General features: G+C 45.4%; 1 protein-coding gene and 1 pseudogene across 2 annotated transcripts in view; one reads left to right on the top strand and one right to left on the bottom strand.

The window, feature by feature from the left end:
- The window catches only part of SPOCK1 (SPARC (osteonectin), cwcv and kazal like domains proteoglycan 1), a 456569-nt gene that overhangs the window by 166257 nt on the left and 265030 nt on the right, over positions 1–25282 (bottom strand). The gene's annotated exons all lie outside the window — the stretch shown is intronic.
- Positions 25021–25139, top strand: LOC112472089 (annotated as a pseudogene).

Genomic DNA, 25282 nt, shown 5'->3' with positions numbered 1-25282 from the left:
ACATAAGCTGCTTAGGGGGAGGGAACAGTTACGCCAGGGAAATGTACACTAGGAAATTGATACCTGTGGTATGGTTGGGTCTCTCCACTGCTGGGAATTGCTGGGCTGTTCTATTTAGTGTTATCATCAGTCAGTACAGCAGAGTAGTTAACAGCTCAGGTGTCAGGTTCCAATCCCAGCTCCATCATTTACTAGGCTGTGTGACTTTGGACAAGTCAGTTAACTTTTCTTGACCTCAATTTCTCTATCTTTGAAGTAGAAAAATAATTGTGGCTATCTCATAGGATTGTCAAATAATAAAACAGGCAATCTACATAAAGTTCTTCATAGAATACCTGGCATGTAGAATGTGTTCAAAAAAGCTTCTAAACCATCCCTGCCCACACTATCAATCTACCCCATGACCATCTGTTTGGATGACCATGACTTAGAACTGTATATGGAGATATACCTCAACACACACACACAGACACACAGACACACACACACACAGAAACACACACACACACACACTTGTTTGTGACAAGCAATAAGCAGTGATATCTTTGGGGAAAATACATAATTTGTTCAAAACTCACAATAAAATTAAAATGTATCTGCAATAGTAGTAAAGGCAAGAGGCTTTCACTTCCCACATCTATTTTCGACTACACACACACACACACACACACACACACACACACTCTCACTCACTCTTGTTTGTGACAAGCAATAAGCAGTGATACCTTTGGGGAAAATACATAATTTGTTCAAAACTCACAATAAAATTAAAATGTATCTGCAATAGTAGTAAAGGCAAGAGGCTTGCACTTCTCACATCTATTTTCGACTATACCAATGCTAACTCCAGTGCCATGGAAACGAACTTCCGGACCCAGATATCAACCATAGGGGAATGTCAGCAGCATTAAACTTTTACCCAATCTTCCTAATGACTAAATTAAATCTAAGATAACAACCATTAAAATCACCAAGCCATCTTGCTTTATAAGCTTATGAAATGAAAAGCACCCGGCAAATCTCATAACGATGTTTAACTTGTCTTCAAGGGTGAAAAATCGCGTTTCTTCATCACACAAACAGCCAGTGTGTCTCCAATTCTCTTAGGCATTTGCCATCAAGGTCATCTTGAACAGGCTCAGAACAGGCTCTCCTTTGACCATCCGCCACCCAAACTACTGGAGGAAGGCACCCTACCCGCTCCTTGCCAGCGGATGCAATAACAAGTGGGGGTGAGGGGGCTGGTGACATGACTTAGCACAAGCCATAGAAGACGGAAAGACCCTTGAATGTCTCCATGGATATTTAGCCTCTGGTAAACTGAATTTGAAAATTGTCATTGCAAGGCTCAGGATCCTGACAGACTTCCCAGTAATTATATAAATTTTCCTCACCACAGTCCATTGCGTATTTGTGTATACATACACGTGCAACATCTACATATATGTAAACACTTTTCTTCATCAATAATTAAAATTGACTGTAAGAACCCATCCACCTATGTCCCCAGAAAGATGACTTCTTCGTCAGAAAAGGAAGCAACCTAAAATGACGTTCTTATCACTACAAACCAGCCATAGCGGTAGGACAGGCTGAAGGCTGGTGTGGATAGAGAAGAAAAATGATGCTAACAAACTGCTTAAGGGGCTAATTAACGATATACGGTTAATCAAATGCACCGATAGTTGACGCAATGTCAACAAAGTCCCAAGGACTCTGAGCCCCCTTCCTATGACATTCTCAGGAGCATTCCTGGTGGGGGGAGGCGGTGGTGATCATGGGTGGTGATCAGGTCTGACACCATTCCCTTTGCTTTCCTTTTTTGTAGGTTCACATCATATCCTCCTTTGCCAGGAATTTTTCAGTGGCCCCTAAAGCCTGGAACTGCACCTTATAGAAGCGGGTAAATCCTTAGAGATGACAGGAATTAATTAATTAATAGCAGGCTGGACACAGTGTGCCCAGAGGAGGGAGGTTGAGTGCATGGCCTTGCGGAACAGCATCCGTCCCTCCATAATCAAATGTCAGGTGTGCATTTTTCTTAGTATCTGAAGAAATTCCTCTCAAAGAAAATCCACCATGTGGCGTTAAAGACAACATTTGCTTTCTTTGAAATCAGGGCAACTTCAGCCAGCGGGCAAAGCAGTCCCAGGTGTGCCAGGGGCCATCCCCACACTATCAAAGGCATCTTCAAAGGGGTCGGGGTGGCAGGAGTCCAGAGGCCTCTTCACTGGGAAACAGCCCTTGGCGGCTGCTGGTTAAGGAGCTCAGGTGTCCAGCTTTGGGAGAGAGAAAGTAAGGATAAGAGAAAACCCAGGAGGAAGGCAGGAGGGGGAAGGTAGAATCAAGAGGGAGTGAAGAAAAACAGATAAGGACAGACCCACAGACTCAGGGAAAAGAGGCTTAAGGAGGTTTCAGAGGGGAACAAAAATGGAGAACCTGTAAGACAAAGTTTAAAACTCTCGCATTAACTCACCTTAAAAAAAGTTTCCACGAAAATATCATCAGACACCAAGATAAGAAGAAGGGGAGCCCCACGCATTCATTTGAAGAGTCTTTTAAAAAGATGTCAGCCAGCAGAGAGAAATGAGGAACAATGAGAGGGAGGAGGGGGAAGGGGAGAACCCACCACAAAGCCTTCCGAATGGGGGTTTAAAGAGGCAAGCCAGGTAAGCCCACGGCCTCCTGTTCCACGTGGAGCCATACAGGTAAGAAACAGTATGGCCATCAGGAAGCGGGATGGCCTCAAAGAAAACAGGTTGAGAGGGGAACGTGCCTGCACCATGGCCCCCTTCTGGAAATCACCTCCAACCCCCTGGCAGATAAGCAGAGAGAAGGCAGCAGCTTTGGAGAGATGAATGTCTGAGGCCATTTCACCCCCAGCCCTCGGATCGGTCAGCCCCTCTCACGGCCAGCTCGCAGCCAGGGACGCCTCCTCCAAGAGGCCTGCAACCCTGCAGCTGCTTGGATGAAACTGCCCGGAAATTGGCTTATCTATTTGTTTACCTTTGATTTCGAGTTTCACAAGGACGGGACTTTGTCTGTTTGCCTCTCAACCCCCTGTGCTTAGCACACGGTAAACACACACTTTGTAGAACGAGTGAAAGAACTTGCTCAACTGTTCCAATTCTTGGTCACACAAGCACCACTGCTGGCACCACCGTCTCATAGGGAAAGGAGCCATCAAGTTTGTGATGTTTGTGATGTCTGTTATGCACCAGGCGCTTGATCACAAGCCTTCCCTACAACTTCCCATGAGGAAAGCATCGTTTATGCACATCGCACGTGTAAGGAGACTAGGCCGAGGGAGGTCACGAGACTTGACTTTTTGCATAACTGAATAGCAGAGCGAGAAATAAATTCAGAAGCCCAACGTCCTCTTCTGATGGAGTTTGGGGGATGACAGAGGCTTCCAACAGCCCAACCAGCTCACCTTCCTCTGAGAGAGCAGAGCTGGAACCACCCTCATACCAGTCCTGTGCCCTCAAGTGGATGCATGGGTTCATTCTGGAACGATGGCAAGTGTCACAGGACACTTGAGCTTGTGGCAGGGGAAATGGGCAGCACCTTAGTGCTACGTTGAAAGGAAGGAAGGTTCCCTGGCTCTCACAAGTAGACTGGGCTCCTTGAGGGCAGGGCTGCACCTCGTGTCTACATCTCTGAGCCTGACCCCTCCCGAGTGCCCAACGGTGTGAGTGCTGGCTGTTCTAACACTCCCACTTGTCCAGTAGAGAGCTCACACTTAACATTCAAACACGACATTCTCAATTCTGCAAACCTTGTTGCTCATCCAGTCTTTTCCATCTCAGTAAATGACAGCACCACCCACTTGGCCCAGAAGCCAGACACCCAAAGGCCACCTTGACTCCCCACTTCCCCTCACCTCCTACAACCATGCCACTGATCAGTCTCAGTGACCACTTCCCAAACACGTCCTACACATGGCCTCTTCTCTCCATCTTCCTCGCCTCTCTAGACACCTGCAGCAGCCTTCTAACTGGGTCCTGTTATATCCCCTCCACGTGGCAGCCAGAGCTGTCATTTAGAAATGGGAAACCCATCATGGCCCTCTCCTGCCTAAAATCTCTCCAGTGACTTGGAAAGCTGCTCTCACAGCCTATAAAATCTGACACAATTTGGCCCCGGCCCCCTTCTCTGCCCTCATCTCTGGCCCTCTCCCGCTCTGCTCCAGCCGCTACGTCCTGTCCTCCTTCTGCCCTGTGCCTGAACGCTGGTTTCAGCCTTAGAGCCCTTGCCATGCCTGGAATGCTCTCCCCAGATCACGGCATGGCTGGCTCCTTCTTGCCACTCACAACCTGCCTGTCTCCTAACGACCCTCTTAAACCACTCTTTCTAAAGAAGCCACCTCCATCATATCATCCTGACTTTCCTTTGTAGCATTTAGCATTATTTGATATTTTCTCATTTATCTCTCCCAGTAGAATGCACGCCCAGGAGAGCAGAAATGTTTTCTGTTATGCAAACCACTACATCCCCGGGGTCTTGAAAAGTTCCTGGAACATGGCAGGAGTTCAGGAGAACCTTAATAAAGGGCTAAATGCTCCACAGACTGGCACAGCACCTGGTCCAGAAGAGAAGGTGTGCAGAAAAATGATGACATTTTGGGTAGTGACTTCCATTTCCAAGTTGATTAATTAAGTGACTGGCTATGGAGAACTTCTAAGGCCATTTAGGCTATTTAAACTCTGGTATTATTTTTCCTAATAATATTAAACAGAGTTTGATTACAAAATAGGGACTCGGCAGAAAAGGCAGAATCCATCTCCAGTCTCCTAAGAACAAGAACCACACCCATAATGGGTTAAAAATTAAAGGGACCAGTTTTCTATATCTATACTCAGCAAAAAAAAAAAAAAAAAAGATACCTTCTCCCTTTTACCAATTTGATCTAAAAATAAAGTCCCAGCTCTGAGTTCCTGTGAGAGCATCTGATCTAAGCTCTGATTCTGTCTCAGAAAAGGCATAACCGTTTGCTCTCCTTCATAAGGCATAACGCCACCAATTAGTTAACGTACACATTTAAAAAGTTGTCACACAGGGTGAATCACAGGCTTCCAGGGCTGGTGGGGCTGCAGGGGCCTCTTGTTCCCTCTGCTTTGCTGGGGCATCCTGGAGCCCTGGAACCATTCCTCTAAGGGAGGGGTACCTTCTCATGGCACCTATTTTTCTAACCACGTTTATGGCCAAAAGTTCCTCCCAGTAGCAGCCTAAGTCCTGCACAGCATAATAGACTGTCTGCCTGCTCTTTCCCCAGCAGAGATGGACTGAAGTCCATTCCTCGGGTTGGGGAGCAAGAGTGCAGACAGCAGACCTACTTCAGCCACTCGCCAGCTGTGAGATTCAGGGCAGGCCCCTGGCTTTCCCGAGAAGGAAGGATGACTAGGACTGGCTCTATCTACCTCACAGGGCTTCTGTGGGGATTAATCATAGGTGAGGCTCACTACTCCCTTGGGCCGGGCCCTCCTTGGGGTCTGGGGCCTGATGCCCTGCCCCCCTTCTCCACGGCCCCTCACTAACAGGGGCTGTGCCCTCACCAGATGCCAGGCAGCAGACTGTCACAGGAACCATCTCCTTTCATCTTCAGAATAACGCCAGTATCTAGATTTACAGTGAAGAAACTGAGGCTGAGAAGGATTCAATCGCTTGCCCAAGGTGACAGAGCCACGAGGTGGCTGAGCTGAGATGCACAGGAAGCTGCAAAGGCGAGAGCTCCAGCCTAACCCCCTCCACCGCCCTCCTGCACAGCTGGCCCAGAACCCGGGACACTGGCACCTGTGAGCACTTACTGGGTTGAGTGTAACATGCTGTGTAAAGCAAGCCAGAAAGATGCAAGTGTAAGAAGCTACTATTAATTATCTTTTGTAATAACATTTCTAAGTCCGTCTTTAGCCAGTTTAAATAAGAGGGTGAAGACTGGGGTGAGATGGAGGAGGAATAAGAGATATTTGGCTCTCTGAAGTACCTTACTTCACTTATCACATTCCTCAGTGACTCTGGGTTATACATTATGACCCTCGCTTTATAGGAGACGACATCAAACTCAAGAAATCTCCAGCTTCCTAAGCCTGAAGGTGGGGGAGGAGGGTTGGGTTACTTTCCAAAGATCCTGCTGCAAGACTCAGAAAATGACAGCTCCTGCTCCAAGGGGCGGATTCCTTGGCACCATTCCCCTGGCCACCCACAGAAGCCTCCAGCTATGACCAACACTACCGTTTGGCTGAAAGAAAACCAGGTGAGCCAGTGGCTCCAGAATATTCAGGTCAGAGCTGTGAGGGGCCTCTCCCCCTCCTAGCTTTTCTCCTTCCTACACACTGATGAACACAGTCTCAAAATAGAAAGCCCCAGAGATCAGGCACTGGGAAAATGGAAAAACACAAAAAACCCATGAATGAGCTGCTAACTCTCCTGGTCCTTAAAATGAAAAACTGAAATAATGTGTGATCAAGTGGATGTCATGGTCGGGTTAGGCTTAGAATAGACTCCGATCCTATGTACATATAAGTCTGTAGGAATTGAGGTGACCTCAAGATCATAATCTCAAGGATCTTCCACTTTAAAATGCCAGTCTCGCAAACGACTCTAATGCAAACCCAAAAACACCAGTGGGAAGCACGGATGTCACCTAGAAGAAATGGAAAGGCTCACTGGAGGAAAAAAGTATTACGTCGTGCACTGAAGAACACGTGAGATTTCTAGCAGGTAGAAGTGAGGCATTCTGTGTAGAAAAAAAAGGCTAATGAGAAGAAAAGAACCATAAACACTGTGCTAGTACGTTTGGACTTTATTCCGTAATCAGTGAGAGCCACTCTCAGTTTCTGGGGAGGAGAGTGACATAAAGGGATCTGTGTTAGAGTCCTTCACTCCAACAGCCATGGGAATTGGGGTGGATTAGAAGCACCAATCAACAGTGGACTGTGGTTCAGCTCACAGAATCGGGCTCTCTCAAATTCCAGCTGTTTTCAGAAAATGAGAGAGACAGTCACAGGGCAAGACTGAGAGGAGCCCCAATGTAAGCTTCTCAATCCTAGAGGCTTCCAGCTTGCCATCAGCTTTGTACCTTTCCTCGGCTGCATTTGAATAAAACATGATTCAGAGCTGGAAGCACAGTCCCCATGGAGGCTGGAAACTTTGGAGCAGTAGCTGACAAACAGGCTTGCTGCTGTTTAAACTCCCAGAGCAAATGCAAAGTGTGAGCTAATCTCGCCACCATCACAAGTTCTCCAAGCTGAGGATAATGTATGATAATCTAAATCAGGCGGGCAGATGCCTGCCTGGGAAATCTGATTAGGATTTGCTTGACGATTTCCTTTCATCCTCCAGGAGGAGACTGCGGGACATGGCAGACCAGACCTGCTTGGGAAGCTGACATGCCCTCAGTGTTCCAGTCCCCAAGCACTCATCTGCCGAACCTCCATTATCGGTTAAAAGGAACATGAGGACAATAATCTTAAATAACTTTGCAAGAGGATGTTCATGGAAATGGACCCACAGCTTGATTAACACAGAGCTAAGAGTTCAAAGCCTCTCTCTGGATATAGAACATATGTAAAGCACAGAGTCGATTATGCCACTTCTCTGCTTAACCTCTTCCAATGGATACCACCAATTCAGAAACAAAGTTTAAAAATGCTCAGTAGAGCACATCTCTGCAGCCCTCACCATCTGTGGCTCCCCACCTGAAACTTCACGCTCCGATAATCAGTGAACTGCCTGCTTCTTCCCTTGTATGCCACACACACCTCCACGTCTTTGTTCCCGCAGCTCTCTCCACCTGAAGCGCCTCTCTTCTCTCGTATAAATCTTATTTGTTCTTTAAAACACAACTCAAGATGGCTCCCTTTCTGGGAAGCTTTTCCTAAACAGTGTCTGAGCTCTCGGTTATTCCACAAATATGCGTCAGTCTTTACGGCATGTGTATGACAGGCACTATTACAATCTCTACTATAAGGAAGGCCAAAGAGGTCACAGAGACATAGCCTGGATTCACCCAACACTCCAGTCTGGATTTCAGAGTCCTTGTCTGAATAATCTCCCTGTTCACACTTAACCTCTGTATCAACATTTCTCCCCTGGGTCTGTTTTTCTCAATAGACTGTGAAATCCCTAAGGGCATGACCTGTCCCTCTGGCTAGGGCAGGGATGCCTGCCTGCTGCAGGGGCTCAGTCAAGAGTCCCTGGGCTGAAGGTCTCCAGATGGCCGGTACAGCCAGCCATGGCACCATCAGGCTAAGCTCTTAAACTCCAGATGTCTTCTTCTCTAGATTCACATACCCTGGACTTTGGCCAACCACCTCTGGTCCAGGTCATCAACTTTCATAAAGACTTGGTGAAGGAATGTGAATGGTTTGGAGGAGAGCCACCCCCATGATTTCAGGAAAAAAAAAAAAAAAAACTAGTATATTTATTAGGTACAAGGCACCAACACTGTGTTCCTGAGAACCCATTAAGATCCCACATAGTCTTGACAAGGAAGGAGCGGGTAACTCACTATGTAAACACACGACATTTCATTATGTATAAATATATCCTTTCAAACATCCCTTAATCCTACAAATCTTTACAAAGTATTCACCATATGGCAGAGACTATGTGTGAATAAAGACCCAGTACCTGCCTTCAGTCAGCATCTGGCAAGTGGAGTGAGCAGATGTGAAAGTCTACATATGGTGTTCAGTGACCCGCATGGGGTCGCAAATGGAGGAACGGCCAATTCTACAAAGATGAAAGTGAGGTGAAGAGACATGGAAGACATCCTGGCTTGGAAACCGTTACTCACGGTTTAAGTAATTGGGGCGATGTTCTCAAATATGACTGTATGACAAAATATGGATTCCTAGATCTCACCTCTGGAAATCCAAATCTTGGTGGCAATGCCCAAGACTCTGCACCTTTAAGTTCGCATTCTGTTTGGGGATGGGGTCTGGGAACCACTGCTCTGGGGCATCAGTGACCCAGAGAACACTGAAGGCCTTATCTGTAGCACAAGGGAGGCTGAAAGCCCAGACTCTAAGGCAAAACATTTGCATCTAAGTCCAGCCTCCAGCTGTGTTTAGGAGGCTAGCGACATTAGCTCATGAGATGTGGCTATCGAGCCAGAGTCCAAGGGAGCTGCTGACACAGGCACGAGCCTGGGGCAGGAGCATTTATGCCACTCTCCTTGAATGACCCAGGTGTCCAGCCACAGACAGCCCTTCTCTCTCCTGGCCCCACTCAAGTTACTCCTGACCACATGGGCCGCCCCCAACTCCTTCCTTTTCTTGCTCCAGAACATCCCATCAGCTCCTGGTCACCCAACATGGCCCACTGTGGGAGAAGGTGAAAACCTCCCTCCCCCCAAGCTGCTGGCTGGAGCAATGCAGAGTTTTAAATAAAATCTACACCAACACCCATAAGCCGATGAAATCAAACGTCCCTTTCACAGCCCAGTGCAGAGGCTATGAGGGCAGCCACATCAAAACCCAGCCCAGGGGATGAGCACGGAAGGCGAACGACACTAAGGCCATGGACTGCTTCGCGAGAATCAAGAAATAAGCACGTTGGCTCCAACCTCTCCAAAATCCTCTACCTCCCCCTCGCCCCTCCCTCTTCATCTTCACGTTCAATGCTCTTGAGGTTCCCAGAGGAGCCCGAGGTCTGTCCTGCTTGGGGGCCCTGAGACTGCCGCTCCCTCTTAGAGCACTGTCCCTCAAGATGTTCTCATGCCTGGCTCCTTCTCATTCCCCAGGCCTCATCACAAATGTCCCCATCCCAGCGATGCTACTCCTGACCACCCTGTCCCTACTCTCCATCATGGTAAATTACATACACTAGTCTCCCTCGTCCGTGGGGGATACATTCTAAAACCCCTGGTGGACGCCTAAAACCATGGCTAATACCAAGCCTTACATGTACTTTGTTTTTTCTGTTTTTTCCTATACATACATACCTCTGATAGTTTAACTTATAAATTAGGCACGGTAAGAAATTAACAACAATAACTAATAAAATAGAGCAATTATAACAATTACTGGAACAAGTTACATGAATGTGGTCTCTCTCAAAATGTCTTATTGTGCTGTGCATACAGCGCTACACTGGACAAAGGGATGATGTGTGTCCTTGGTGGGATGGTGTGAGAGTTCAGAATAACAAGCAATTTAAAATTTATGCATTGCTTATTTCTGGAATTTTCCATTTAATATTTTTGGACTAGAGTGGACTGCAGGTAACTGAAAACGTGGAAAGCGAAACTGTGGGTATGGGGGGACTACTATATTCCCGTCACAGAACTATGCTTGTGATCACTGTTTTCCGTCTGTTTTGCTGACCACTGTATCTCCAGTACTCAGCAGAGCGGATGGCACAGAGTGAATGAATGGAAGGACACAGGAAGGGGCAGAGCAGAAAAGAGGAGGAAATGAAAAGGTTCAGTGAGGAGAGAGAGAGAAGAAATAGAGGCTGAAACAAAAGAGAAACTGCATGTCTTGTGCCCTGGGTGGCCAGGGATATTTTTATTTCCTCTTTTCTTTGCCATGGAGGCCTACGAAGGCATTACATAAGTTCCACTCCATCCAGGGCTGAGGCCACCTTCTCTAAAGTCCCTGCTACCAGACGACAGCCACCGGCTGTCTGCCCCCAGTGCCTGGCTGCTCCCAAGAGGAAACCTGAGGGTCCTGAGCCATGGCGGGATCCTGAAACTTCTCAAGGAGATGGTGTCGGCTCCAGCACTGGAGGAGTCTTAGCAATTATTTTAATTTGTTGAGTTTCTCTTTTTAATTCCGGAAATAGAAGCAGACAAATTAGCTACACTTGTATGACTTTAATACCTGACAGTTTTGTAACAACTGTTTTTTCTTTTTTCAATCCAGGGCCCTCTGAGGCTCCTAAGCCTTAATAAAATAGAGAAATAAATAAAATTTTCAGACAGAAATGAGGTGAACTCAGCGGGGATTGGTGTGTGATTAGGTGATGGACCCCAGTGGTGCCCAGAGGAGGCCATCTCACTAAGGGGACAGAAAATAGATGTGAGCCAGGCCAGCATCTAAGAAGGCTCAGGCAGAACTGCAGAGAAATACTGCACAGGGAAGGTGCAAGCTGTGTCTCCACGAGATAAGACCTTTCAAGGTACATCTCAGTAATTGAAAACAAAATGAATGTGGTATTGCTACAAGACAGGCAGTAACAAAATGCAGTGCTCCATCCTGATAAGCCATGAGAAACAGAGTCTTCTAAAGGGGCAGAAGTGGAGACGGCAGCACGTGGAAGCAGACTCCCTTTGAGACTAAATTTATCTGCACTGCAGAACAAAAGTGATTATTGGGGGTCCAAAAGTCCCTGTCCTCGCAGCACAATGCCTCCCTAAGTCCAGATCCACGTGTAGGGTGGCTGAACAGGCTCAAGTCACCCTTTCTTAACAAAAGAACTCTCAGACCATACAGAGGCCAGATAAGTCAGGCAGAACACTTTCAGGGGCCACCCTGTCTCCCGAGCTCCCCCTGGTGGAAACAAGGATCGCTGTTCTTGCTCCAATTATCTGTTTTGGATAGCCCCTGTGGTCACCAGCATTGTTCTAGAAGGACACAATTCCACTCCAAGGAAACACCTTCTAAGCCCTGGACCAAACTACAGAAGATAACATCAGCTACTTTCCTGTGTCTCCGCCAGACCGCAGGAAAGGATAGAGGCCTGGGGGTTGGGAAGGCGCAATGGTCACTGTAAGCTTCGTGGAGGCTCGTTTGCCGGGCCAGCTTAAACGAGGGCTTATCTGACACAGAAGAAAGACTTCAGTGCTTCCTGCCTATGTGACCTTGAGCAAGACCCTGAGTGTTTCTGCTTCTGTAAATGAGCAACATAAAACATCCCACAAATGGATTTTATGAAGATTAAATAAGTTAACACATGGCTAACGAAGCACATAGCAAGTCCTCAGTGAATGTTACATTCCTTTCCCTCCGCCCCCCTTTTCAGTGATCCTCGCTAAGCAAACCACAGCATCTCGCTCACGCCCGTGTCCAGAGAAGGTCTGCTCTGTGATGGAAACGCTGCTGCAGCGGACTCCGTAACAGCATGTACCTAGGGGCTGAGCTGAGAAGTTCAACGCACTTAGGCTTGGGACAAGCAAATCTTTGTTTAAAATAAGCCAGGTTTCATCTGGTGGTTCAAAACCTTTGAGTGAACCACGAGTTTCCTTCTGAAGGGCCGTAGAACCTGACCTGTAGTACCAACAGGTCGATCACGCCCTTCCGGGATCCACACAGTATCAGTTCTCCCAGGTAAAAGCTTGGAGCTGCCTTCTCATTATGAAAAACGGGCTTTCTACAAGCCACCATTCTACTGAGTCCCACTGCCTTTAGGCAAGGTCACTGGAGACAGTGGGGGGATGGAGTAATTGGGGGGATGGGGCAGGGAGTAGTCCCTAAAGCCCATGAGACTGGTACTTGGCTCCAGAAAATCCCCAGTGTGTGCATTACAACAAACTCACCATCTGCCCTTATGGAAAAGGTACAGGAAAGAGGTGATTATAAAGGCAACAGTGTGAAAAACAAGCTCAGAGACTCCTTTCCAGGGCTGTGCAGGGGAGCCAGTCTTACAGGCAGGCCCAGCACACGTCAGCCTGGCTGAGCAGCTCTCCCGACCTGAGGCCCAGGGCAACGAAGTCCACTGTTATCTGTCGATCATCATCAAGAGCAGCCACTGTCAGGTGGCAATAAAGAAAGGCCTAGAGTTAGCCTAAGTAAGGATTTCTCCGCCTCTCAGGGCCACCTCCCTCCCGGTATCTGACTGTGTTGGGCAGTGCAGTCACAAGCATGGGCACAACCAAAGGAGGCTATAGGGACTGAGACAGCCTCCCCTTGGGGGCACTGAAGAGTTGTAAGCAAGAGAGAAACGCAATCTGATTTATACTTTGAAAAAATGACTCAATATCCACCAACAGAATTATAGACTAATAAATCACGTACACAATAGACTATCACCCAAGAGCTAAAGTGAATGAGCAAGAACTACATGAATCGGCATGGATAAACCTCAAAAATATGTTGAGATTTAAAAAACCACAGTGTGATAGCATTTACATGAGATTTAGAACATGCAAAACAACAACACATATGTTTATTTACAGATACATACATAGTAAAACATACAAGGGCATGAAAAATTGATTACTGTAATTGGGGCAGAAAGAGAATGAGGTCTGAGAAGAGCATCCTGGGGTCTTCACTAACATCTATGTTGTTTTGTTCCTTTACATAAATGATCTGAAGCCGACAGGGCTGTGTTAAAGCTGGGAGGCAGATACAGAGGTATGTTATAAAATACAGCAATTATAAAGAAGTGTCACTCTGATGACTGTGTGGCAAACAGACTGGGGAGGGGCGGGGGGAGACAGGACAGGAAGCAGGTGGACCAATTAGGAAGTTACTGAAATAGTCCAGACAAGAGAGGGTGGGAGGGAGGATGGCACTGGAGATAATGAGAAGTGGACAGACTCCACGTGTGTCTTGGAGGTACCTTAACATGCCTCGGGTGTCGATGGGATGTTTGGGGCAGGTGGAACTGATGGATGGGGAGGAGGCACTTTGATGTCCAGTTTCTTGATTAGAGTAATTGGGTGATGGAAGCACTGGAGTGTGTAGTGGAGAAGAAACATCTGGTCAACCCAGGGACATCCAGGACCAACCACCCCAGGACCACTCTCTAGTAAATGAAGTGAGACACAGACACCCCCCCAGAGGTGTAGCGGGCTGCTACCATAGAATATCATGAGAGTTCTTTCATGAGCCATGCCTGGTGCCTGCCTTTGATGAAATAATCCAATTAAGAAAGGGATGGAAAGGACAGAGCTGAAGCCCCAAGTAGTAATGCAGCCCATGCTTAATTCTGCCCTCAAACCTTTAGGTACAACCAGCAGAAAAAAAAAAAAATGGGAGGTCTAGATGGTGTCCATGAATACTTGATAGCTCAATATAGCTTTGGGGGTGCAAATGACTATGAAATATGAACAGCGCCTGGCTGCCCCTGAGAAGTTACATTAGCGGTAATAACACAGCAGCTATAGGTACAGGGTGCTGGTAATTTATTTCCCCTTTAAGGATACATTACGAAAGGCAGATTTAATAGTGTGGAAATGAGAATGGGTGAGAGATGACACTGCAATCGTGTCGATAACCTCAGGCTCCCCCAGCCCCCACATGGGCCTGGGTCTACGCTCCTCTCCTACAGGCAGCTCTGCACAGCTTCTCCACCCCGCCACCCGCTCCCGCCCAAATGCACACCTCACTCTGTTGGGCAAAATGGGAAAGTGTCTAATTGCTCATTTAGTTCACAGGCTGCTCTGGGTCTTGGTTTTTAGTATATCTGATATGCTAATATGCCTGTTTCAGACTGAACATTCCCAGAAGGCAGGGCTTGCCACTCCATACAGTATCACCAACAAATAAATGTGCATTAAAATCAGTAACCCTTTTCAACACCAAAGGGAGAGCAGCAGCATCAGGGCCTTGGTCATTCACCTTCATTAATGAGGTATTAAGTATTGGCTGTGCCTGGCACTGTGCCCAGCTCTCAAGGTACAGGGGACAGATCGATAAGTGAGCAGGCCACAGAGCACCGTGTAAGAAGGGCTACAGCTCAGGGGACATGCAGGGTGTCTAGGGCCATCCACAGATGGGGAGGCTTCCCAAGGGAAGCTGAGACACAAAGGACAAGAGGGCATTAGCCAGACGAAGGGCGTGGAAGAGTGTTCGGGCAGGGGGGACAGCACGCGCAAGGGCCCAGAGGTAGCAGAACACACGGCCTGTCAGTGGAACTGCAGCAATTCAGTTCTGTGGAAGCAGAGAGTGGCAGGTGCACGTGCAGTGATGAGAGTGGAGAGGTGGGCAAGGGCACCCGTCTGTTCTCTCCAGACTCGGGCCTGTGTCACCCTGTACCAGGCAGATCAAGAGATGTGGGCTCTGTAAACTCCACTGTCTGGGATTTTACAGAGCAGAACCGAGTCTTCCTCCCTCCTTCCTCTTGGCTCCAGTCTTTCCTCCACAGCCTCCATTTCCCCCGAGAGCCCTGTTCCCTAACCCAGGCCTCGCTTCTTTTCCTTCCAGGAGGGTAGTTCTCTCCCTCTTCCTGGGGGCCGCTGCGGACCACTGTCCTCCCAGGTCCAGAGGAAAACCAGCACTCAGTGGAAAGATCCCATCTGATCCCTCCATAGCAAGTCAGTCGCCATTCCTGGTCAGAGCTATCTGATAAAGGATGCTGACACTGTGTACAGAAGCCCAAGGAACCCCGGTCGGTCCTGTCTGGTTGGAGTCGACAGGTTTAAGCACGACAACAAAATGCTAAGAGCAGCCGCTCTCTCCCCCAGTGCGATTCAGACTCCTTCCACGTCCAGCGTGTGCATTAGGAAGACAGAACGGCGGGCAGCAGTCCGTGATTAAATTCTCCATGCAGTAGAGGGGTCATCCATCACTTCTTTTGTTTTCTTCTCACTCTAACAATGTAAAATGACCCTCTTAAAAAACTGAAGTAAATAAGCCAATTCGGCCTCCCCTTTCCCTGTGCACACGCTGCCCCCAGCCCCCTCCAAGTTATAACGATGCGTCTTTCCAAGTTTAATGATTCTCCACCCACTAATGTGGTTTGGATTCCAGGGAAGGCTCTCTCACACGGGTACGACCATGCCAGCTCGCCTTGATAGAGGCGCTGAGCAATTTACTTGAATCTTACAAACATTTAAAAAGGTAACTGCAGTGCTCTGGTTTTGCCTAATATCCATTTGTTTTAAAAAGGTATCTTAACAAAGCTTATAGGCGGCCACGGATTTAGCTGAGACCCAGCGCTAACATCACTGTCTCCCCCACCAGGCAGGCCATAGAGGGAGATGTGGGGGCTCGGGCCATAGACGCAGGATGGGACTATGCTACAGCAGGTGAGCCTTGAGCTTGGACAGCTTAGTGGGCATGGCATGATGCGGGGGTGGCCTACAGCTCCAGATGTGTGAACCGTATGTCAGCCATCACCCAGACTATCTGCACCAAGGGAAGTGATTCAGCTCAGCCAAGTTCACTGTCCCCTGTAGCTGGGCAGGAGAAGAGAGTTGTGAGTGCATGCTGGTTAGAATATCAAGGATACGTTCCTCTGGGGATGGCTGGAGGTTTGAGGGCACCTGTTAAGAAAGGAGGCAGAATTACCTTGAATTCTAGCTATATGATCATGGACAAGTGACTGTGCCACTTTGGGTCAGTTTTCTCATGCATAAAGGCATGATAAGAATCACAGTATTTACTTCCAAGGCTGTCGTGAAGATAAGGAAGAGAATGTGTTGGCATGCCTGGCACAGACTAGATACTCACATTCCAGCTTCCATTATAAAAGAAAAATCCTAATACTACTTCTCCACAAAAATACATAAGCTTCAAAATCAAATTTTAGAATACAATATATTCCTTCAAAATTTTCTAAAGATTCTTTTCTGATTGTCACAGTAATATATTTTCATTGAGATCAATTTGTAATAATATATCCCAATATGGAGTAAATGAGTTCAAATCCAGCACCACTTCCTAACTGCTGTCTGGCCTTCGTCAAGCTCCTTAACTTCTCAAGAGTTCAATCTCTACACCCATGAAATGGACATGATATTTCCCAGTTTATGGCCTAGTTGTGGAAATTAAATGAGATTATTTAATATGCTGTTCATGGTATAGCACCAGACACATGGTAAGGATGCAGTAAGCGTTATTTCAATTATCATCATTACTATTGTTGAAACGTTTTAAAATCAGAAAGATACAAAAAATAAGGAAGGTAAAATAATTTGCAATGCCACCGTCCATAAATAAACATTTTAGTTTTCCTAATAATTATACCAATGTTTTTCTTTTATAAAGTTGGGGTCATAGAATATAAACTTTTTTGTATTCTCATGTTTTCATTTTTCTTGTCATAATTATTAAGAACCTGATGTAAAAGGTACCATGATACTTCATCATATAATCTACCATAATAATTTTTTACCATATGTTGGTCTTATATATAATACTGTAATAAATGTATTCCTACATATGCCTTGTCCTCATTTCAAATTATTTCTTTAGGACAAACGTCTAAAGGATGAATTACTGTTTAACAGAGCATGTGTGTGTGTTTTTTCTTTTTTGAATTCTCAACATATGACAAATTGCTTTCCAGAACTTAATATGGTGCCTAGCACAGTGCTTAACATATTGAAGGGCTGGATAAATAGGTATAAGAGGAAGAAAAGAAAGTAAGCATTATCTTTTTAAAAAATATAAGCCAACATAATAGAAGGCTATATCTTATTTTATATTTTGTTGAATGCCAACAAAGTTAAACATTTTTTCATGTTAATTATTTGCCTATATTTCTTTTATGCAATGTTGTACTCATAGTTTTGTCTATTTAGTAAATTTTAGTTTTTTTAATCTATAAATACTTTTTATATATTAAGGCTATCATCCCTTTGGCTTACTTGTAGAAATATTTTTCTTAATTTTCTCTTTTATTTTTGACACAGATAATGTTTTAATTTTAGTGTAGCCAAATCATCTGATTTTATTTGTAAGATATACTTTTCTTAGAGTTAGATGACAATTAAGCTATGTTTTCTAACTTGTGTGTTCTCATTTTTTATACATAACTCTTCTGAATAAATACTCAAAAATCAGAATAAATCTGTTTTAGTGGCTGACGTGAGATTACTACCAATCTCAAAAGTATTTTGCAAAATCTCCTAGCATCATCCTTTTCGTGCTGCTGTTGTAACCATATGCCAAAGACCTCACCACGGGCTATCAGGATTCACTTCTGACTTGTGGATTCTAGTCCACCGTTATATTCATTGAATTTTATCTCATTCACACCGAGCTCTTGAGGGGACAAAAGCTCATCTTCATCCTGAGTCTGTGGACCCTGTCACATGATGGTCCTGAGGACAGGAGACACTACTGCTTTCTGTCAGACAATGACACCCGTCACAGAGCCAGGCTGGGCATTAACACGAAGCCCCCGGTGCTGCAGAACGCCGTGTCCGTCCGACGCACAACTCTGGTGTCACGAACACCATTCGGGCCCAGCGCCTCACCTCATGGATTCTCTTCCAAGCCACAGTTTGTTTTCGTCCTCCGAAGTCCAGACTCGTCAGGAAAAAGCCAGTCACCACAAAACCAATTTGTTGAGCAAAGAGTTAACGAGTGTCCAGGGTGGCTCTCAGCTATCTGTGCTCACTAGCTAAACCTCATCAGGTCTAGGTCCTTATTTTACTTGCTCCACCAGCCACATTTAACCCATTGATCTCTCTCACGTCTTTCAGCACTTTCCTTACCTGGGTCCAAGAAACCACACCCTACAGGCTTTCCTCCTTCTTTCTAGAAATTTGCTCTTAGCTTCTTTGAGTGCCTCCTCCTCACTTCCCCAACTCTGAGCTGGAGATCTGAGTCATGAGTCTGAGTCACCAGACCCCTTCGCTTCTCTGCATGCGCTTACTCCCAGAGTGATCTCATCTGATCTGATGGCTCCAAACACCAAGTACAAGCTGATGACTCTCAGAACTTGTACATGTCTAACTTGGTCTGAATACCAGGGGAGGGAGCCAACACATCCAACAACAACTTCTGACTTGTCTCAAAGTGAACCCCTGACCCACCCCTGGCAAACCAGCCTCTCCCAAAATCTTTCCCCCTCAGAGTCTGTTAGCAAATTCACCAAAATACAGCCAGAATTCAACTTGATCTTACTGCCTTCACCGCCACCACTCTGGTCCAAATCCCCATAATCCCCACCCTGAACTAGAACAAGAGTCTCCTAAGTGCTCTCCCTACTTCTGCGCTTTAACATTCTTCAGCGTAAAGTTTAAGTCCTTGTATTTTTATGGCTCACCATTCCTCTGTTCTCATTTCCTAATATCCTGCCCCCCTATGCTCTCTCTTCCAGATGTCCCTGCGATGGCCTGAGGTGCACAGCCACCTTTGGGTCTTTGTGCCTGCAGCTCCCTCTTCTGGATGGTCCTTTCACATGACTCCTCACTTAAGTCTGGTCTTTGCTCCTGTCACCTTCTCAGTGAGGCCTTCCCTGGCCCTACCTAAAATGTCAATCCTACCCAAAATAATAGGAAATAAAATATCAACTCTCTACTTTACATCCTCTTACCCTGCCTTATTTTTTCACTTTGGCACTTATAAAAGACTTTAGATTTTACTTATTTAGTTTGACTGTTGATTGTCTCCCTGCCCAGAAACTAGACTCCATGAAGGCAGGGATTTTGTCTGTTTACTGTCACATCTACAGTACCAGTGTTTGGCACATAATAGGTACTCAGCTATTCCCTGAATGAACGGATGCATAGATGGATGGATAAACAAATCCCTCTTTTACAAACAAGAAAGCAGAGGCTTAGTGTACTTAGAAAGCCTCTCCAGGTTGGAATTTGAACCTAGACCTGACTCTATAAGGAGGCCTCTGTTTAGAACACTGCGAATATGAATTGAGGAGTTAAGATGGTAGCACTATGAATAGAAACTGGATTTATTTAGCAAGGCCTGCTCTGCTTTACAATGCAGAGGACAAGTTGCCCCTTGTACCTTTCTGGGAAAAAAATGAAAAGGAACAATATAGACATCAAGGCAACTGTCCTCATGAGTTGACCCAGGAAGAAAAAAAGGCATCAGCAAGACAATGCCCAACGCTGAGTGGGAAAGCTAGGGAGGGATCTGATTGACAGAAAAGGAGAGGAATTAATTCATTGGAACAAAAGAGAGCAGAAGGGCTGGGCCAGCAGAGAAATAGGATGCACATGGAATGGCCCTATGGATGGAATGGTGATTAAAAAAACAAAACAGTCCTAATAGGATTACAACTGATATTGAATTCACTACAAAACTCTGGAATGATGTTAGGATTTTAATAAGCACCCCCCAAAGAGCACTCTGTCAATTTCACAAATGCCCATTCTCATCATTTGATTCTAAAGGAGGAGGAAGACCGCTCCACCTCACTGTTCCTACATTAATAATGTGCTTCATTCCTGTTATGCCTCAGAAACAAAGCCACTATAACATTTCAAGCTGTTTGGGGGAGAGTTTTAATATTCTCCCTGCTAATATAAACAGAACCTTATTAACTAAGTCCCAGAGATGTCACATTTGGGATGTAATCTAGGGCCTGGTGCCCATTCCAGTGCTAATATCTGAAAATACTTCATGTGCATACTTTGTTTGAACAAGTAAGGCAGCATAAGCTTTCTCCCTAGAAAAATGGAAGGAAAAAAAAAAGGTATTTTGTACCCCAGTGAGAAAGGCTGCTAATCCTAATTTGGACAAAGACCACGGTGAATGATTCATACTGTTATTATTTTCATAACATCAACTTTCCCTCAGTTCTGAAGAATCTGTGTTAGAAATATAGCCAGTTCCATTACATGGAGGGGAAAATGAAAAGAGAAAACCCACGTGACTTATATATGGATTGAAATTGCATTACAGCAGGCCACAAAGCCCTCAACCCAACTGAGGCCCAGATGTGGCTCCTGTGCCTCGGCTCCTGGCCCAGTACGTCACAGTCTGTGCCTGCACACTCCATTGCACAGGGACGCTCAGGGCTTCCAGGCACAATATGCCGGCAATCATGTAAGCAGAATGAGGCTCTGTGTCACTGGATACAGTCATTCCCAAATCATCCTGATCCCATTCTCATGACCCAGCCTCTAATGACAGCCCAGACTCTCATAGCTACGGCAAATCCTCACAACTGCCAATCCCAGCACGGTAACAGAATAGCAAAACGTAGAAAGGGAAATGAAGAAAGGAGTAATGAGAGAGGGTATGGTTGTCTGGTTGTTCATAATCCCAACAAAACACTTGTCATGTGAATGTATTGCTAACATATATTAAAGTTGTTAAAAAATGTTCTTCCTGTAATGGAAATAAAAAGGAAAACGAGAAGGCATCATGCAATATGACAAACCAGCAAAGCTAAAGGGTAGGACGAGCTGGTTTTCGGCTATACCTGAGACCTGCTTTTATGCTTCCTGATATAGATGCACATAAGAGTACATGTCCACGAATGCACATGACATACCAATTTCTTAGTGTTTCCAGCTTACATCAATGCCTCCAGGAAAAAGCAATGACTAAAAAGTTTATGGAATAACACTTAGAGGCTTCATTTGAATTCAAAAATCCTTTCCTCTATTTGTGAGTTAGATGTTCACAGGCTGAGACATCTCCTTCATTGGAGGAGCACAGATTCTGAAACGTAAAGTAACAGCAAAAGCATTCTTTTCCTGGATTTAAAAATCAGGTCGCAGTAAACTCAAAAATAACTCTGTAAAGACTAAGGATGGGAATAGAAGAGTTATTCTATAAATAATCACTAACATCCATATTCATTGTGAGCCTTTGAAACTCGCTGGACAAGTAGCTTGAGGAAAGCGTCGGCTGATCTGAACACGTTGCTTGGGGAACGCCATCCATATTCACGTCTTGGATGCACTCTAATCAACAAATCAAAGTGCCTGACTAATTAAATGCTGATTGCTTGTTGCACAAGGGTGAAAGTCAACCATCTTAGCCGAGGTTTGAGTTATTCTAAGAAATGATGATAGTTAGGCTTTTTCAAGCCATTTTATGCCTAATGAGTACATTACCCTTAATGCAACTTCATTTAGGTTCATGATTACCTTGGTTTAACAAATAACTAACTGATAACATTCTTATAATGCCCTAAATTTGGTAACTGACACTGTGGACATGGCTGATAAACTCTGAACACTTGTCTGGGCTTGGCCATTGATGGTCAAAGGATAATTGGATGTCCCCCCACCCAAAAATGATTGTTCAGCCCCATGATGAAGGGACAGTGGTGCCTGATCTGGTACCTTTCATGATAGCTTAAATATCACTATCTATTTGAGATTAGAACATTTCTCAAAATCAAGATGGCAAAGGTAAAGGCATGAGACTTACTCTCTTAAAGTAAGAAGGGCAATAAACAGATTCCAGGCTCTTTCTGAGCATCTTATCATTCCCTCCCTAGGGAAGTCTATGAACTGCTTCTAACTAGTGATGTTCAGTATATGATTTTCTTATCATCACTGCTATTTACCATTTTCTCCTTAGATGACATTACCATATTTACCTGAAAGGCAATGCACGCTTTAGCTAAGTGAGAAAATCATTCTGTTTCTCTAATCCCTAAGAATTTTGCATATGTTGCTGCTTAAATGAATTTAAAGTATCTCACCAATTTATCAACAAAAATTATTTACTCTACTTGGCTTACAACTTTTTGATTTATCAGGTGCTTTTAATGTTGCATGTGTAAACAAGAAACTACGCAGATTCAGAGCGAGTCACTCTTGCATAACTGTCTCTCCTTCAGAAATTAATCAGGTTGATTGGAGGGACATTATGGAAAATCCCTCTTAAGTAATGTGGATTAATGATGTGCTACCACTTCCAAAAGGAGAGGGAAGGTAGAATTCTTCTGAAACATGGAATGCTGACAACATGTGGAATAACTCTAGCTAGTGGGTAAGAGCTTAAGCTCTGGACCCTGACAGGTCTGGATTTCAACTTTCATACTATGCATTTGTTAGGTGGTCTTGGGCTGGTTAGCTAATCAACTCAAGCCTTGGTGTGCTCCTCTGTAAAATGGAACTCATTACCACTAGCTCTTGGTTTGTGATAAGGCATCGATTCATGTCGTGCCTACAAAGTCTTCAGCACTAGCTTGACAAACATTAAATGCTAAAGACCTGCATGCATCCCTACACTGTGTCTGGGAGAAAGCACTATCTCACCAGAAATGGCTCAGCTCTGATGGAGAAGCAAGGCAGCAGGCCGACAAAAGGGAAACACATCAATTGGTTTTCAGGAGTCACGAACTAATGGCACCATCCTCCACCTCATGGTCAAGATGGTCAAGGTAGAAATCTAAGAGCCATCCTTAATTTCACCTCTTTTCTCTTCGTTCAACCCATCACTCTGCACCACAGATTCTAACTTTAAAACATAGCCTGAATTCTCCACTCCTCTTTATTTATGCTTCCAGCACTCAACCTCCAGCCATTATCTACTCACCTGCAATACTGAAACCAGCCTTGCAACTAGTCTCCTGACTTCTTATCCTGTGTCACTTCCCAGCCCCATCGAATCCAGGTCCCATCCAACAGCTGGACCTGTCTACTTAAAACCTCTAATGGTTTCATATTGCCTTTGAGTCAAGTCCAAATTCCAAATAGGCCTCTACCAGCCCCTGCAATCTCACGCCCTGCCACTGTTCCCTCACTCGGCACACTCCGGGAGCACTCCCTCTATTCCCGTAACATGCTCAGCTGTTCCCGCCCCTGGGCCTGAGCGCAGTTTATCTTCTCTGCACAACAGGTGACTGCCTCGCCCTTTGCTTGGCTGGCACCCTCCTTGTCATCAAGATACAGCTGACACATTTCCTCCTAAGAAGTGAGAAGCCTGAATCCAAAAATGATTTATTCCCTGTCATAGTACCCCGCTCACTTCTCGACAACAGTTTTCTGCATTTGAGTGCTGTTTTTACGTTAGACTGCAGGCTTCACGAGAGCAACTGGAGCCCCTCTTTCATTCACTGCTGTGCTGCCTGCACTTAGGACAGTAATTGGCACACAGCAGTAACTTGGGAAAGAATGAATCATTCAAATGTCGTGAGGTCGAGTGAGATTCGGACTTTATTCTACTGGTCAGAGTAAAGAGAAAAGCCATATGAGGAGAGGTTTTCAGGCAGTCGATACATTTCAGTGAAAGGAAGATGTCCTTGTCTCAAAAGAGCTGCCTGCCCCATAAGTAGTAAGGTTCCCATCTCTGAGGGTATTCTAGCAGAGACTAGCCTACGGTTCATAGCTGACATTTATTTAGCCTTAACTAACTACATGCCAGGCAATGTCTTATGGAACATACTTGGGTTGTTTTATTTAATCCTCAAATGTCCCAAAATGATAAAACAATTAATTCTCATTTTAGGAGTGAGGGAAATGAGAACCAGAGATTCGAGAACTTGCTAAAGGGACACTAATAAGTGTCAGAGCCCAGACACGAATCCAGCTAGGTGACCCCAGAAGCCATATGCTAAACCACAATATCACCAGCCTCTCCGGAATATGAGAAGATGGCATATTGTCCCTGTACGCACGTATATTTTTAAAGCATAGAGCTTTGTCCGAAGTGACACAGATGTCCTTGGATCCAGTCTCAGGTGTCAGAATCTTCTCTTATCCAGGTTTTCTGGTATCCAGCTTGGGAACTCTGAATGGCCTGCCAACAAATCTCTTCTATGTCTATCACAGGCCAGCACAGCTGTCATTCTGCTTGGGTGGCTGACATGCCGCATTCACCAGGAAGGGCACCTGCAGGCCTGAGCAGTCCCACTAGCAGAGAGTCTTTCCAATGGAGCTATTCTATGTTGGAACCAAAGCACGAGCATCCTCTGGATTTACTATTACATATAAGGCACGGTGAATAAGGATTTACAGATGCACATATACTTCCTTCACGATGTTTTCAATCAAACTGCTTTTTAACTATCGAGAAAGAGGTATAGGCCACCATCAGAGCACTTCACTGCAGACTGGCTCTGACTGTTCATCAGCTTTACCTCCAGATTACAACAAGTCGCCGGGGTTCCTACCTGCCCAGTGTGACACAGTCAACGGAAGCACCACCAGTGCACCGAGTTCAGGACAGCCTGCGGCAGAAGCAGGGACAGTGGAGAAGGCAGCTAACCCGCATTGTGACTTAGGGATGGAAGAAAGGCATCAGGAATGAACATGACTGAGCACGTGAGATGTGCTGGGCCCTGTGCTAGATGCTTCCTGGGGCTGGGGATTCATTGAGATAACACAAGGTCTCAGCTCTGGGCCTGCTCAGCACACATTTCACAAACACCTATTGTGGCTTCTGCGATTTACTATTGTGACCATTATCTTTAATTATTATCATGCCCTATGAATCCAAAATCCTACAAGGTTTAAAATCAGAGCACAGCATCTACGGCCATGCCACCCTGAACACATCCAATCTTGTCTGATCTTGGAAGCTAAGCAGGGTTGGGCCTGGTTAGTACTTGGATGGGAGACCACTCAGGAAGACCAGGTACTGTAGGAGTTAAATAAATAAATAAATAAATAATAAAATTTTTAAAATAAAAAATAAAATCAGAGCATAGCTTATTCATTTAACTTAAAACAAAAGAAATTCCATCCTTTAATGCCCCTGCAAAAGAAATTCCATCCTTTAATGCCCCTGAC

This window comes from Pteropus alecto, unplaced genomic scaffold, assembly GCF_000325575.1.
Source record: "Pteropus alecto unplaced genomic scaffold, ASM32557v1 scaffold78, whole genome shotgun sequence".
Taxonomy (NCBI): Eukaryota; Metazoa; Chordata; class Mammalia; order Chiroptera; family Pteropodidae; genus Pteropus; species Pteropus alecto.
This window is presented reverse-complemented; position numbering and strand designations above follow the sequence as displayed.